The sequence below is a fragment of the Mus caroli genome, unplaced genomic scaffold (genome assembly GCF_978045245.1).
Source record: "Mus caroli unplaced genomic scaffold, Mus_caroli_1 scaffold_1, whole genome shotgun sequence".
NCBI classification, from domain to species: domain Eukaryota; kingdom Metazoa; phylum Chordata; class Mammalia; order Rodentia; family Muridae; genus Mus; species Mus caroli.
In genome coordinates this window covers 109,255,715-109,256,665 of record NW_028227256.1, presented here as the reverse complement: position 1 = coordinate 109,256,665, position 951 = coordinate 109,255,715, and the positions used below count along the sequence as shown (strand labels likewise).

The following is a 951-nucleotide window of genomic DNA, read 5'->3' as shown; positions in this document are numbered from 1 at the left end:
CCTGCAGGGCAGACCACTGTCCTCCGGCTGGGCCCTACATGCATTTTTAATCTTTATAGTTTTCTTTTCAGAAAAGGTTTAAAAATAGCTATATAAGAGAAAATATTAGCTGTGATACCACAAATGCTTAAGAGAAAAGACATAGAGAAAGTAAAATAACAGAAAATACTTAATTATCAACCTATGGTAGGTACCTAGTAAAATTGAAGATCAAGATAGACAGCCATTGACAATTAGTAAGAAGCCAGTCTCTATGTAGAGGGGCATGGAATGTGAATGCCTAACTGTCTACTTTATGCATTGATTAATTAATATCTAATTGTACTTTGATAAAAGGAATTGGGAAATAAAATTAGTTTAATGACACCAATTTTATTTTTTCCAGGACTGTAGAACCTACTGATTCACTCTGGGGGGCACTGCACAGCCCCCCAAAAGCAACGAAACCCCTTTGCTGTGTGCACCACTGTTTAGACAGCAACTACAGGCAGCACCAGTTCTTGGGATGGGTGCCAGACACCAATTTTAAAAACAAACAAAAACCTGGTGAATTAGATCAAACTGTATATTTTACAGATTAACATCAGAACTGAAATAAGGCAATGTGTTATGTTGAGAATATACTATTTACTATATTTGTACAGGTGATCAAAGGCTATGCTTTCCAACAAATCTGATAGAGTTGCAATCTCAATAAGATAATAGGAAAATAAGAAAAACTTGACCATAAATGGCACAACTCATGGAACAAACAGATGAAGAAAGACAAGAAATGCAAATGACACATAAAACTGATCCCCACCTGCATGAGGACATCTCAAAAATCTGGATAAAAAAAGGAAAGCTCATTCATCAGGTCTACAGACTGAAAAACCTTGATTTTAAATGGATATTTGCTGAAGGACAGACGATCAGGACTGCAGTTATGAAGGACCCATCATATCAGTTAAC

General features: G+C 36.2%; 1 non-coding gene across 1 annotated transcript; it reads right to left on the bottom strand.

The window, feature by feature from the left end:
• Nucleotides 1–385: 385 nt before the first annotated feature.
• On the bottom strand, nucleotides 386–516 carry LOC115030277 (small nucleolar RNA SNORA68). The gene has a single exon (XR_003835865.1). It is a non-coding gene; the product is annotated as a small nucleolar RNA SNORA68 (small nucleolar RNA).
• Between the last annotated feature and the right edge of the window lie 435 nt (nucleotides 517–951).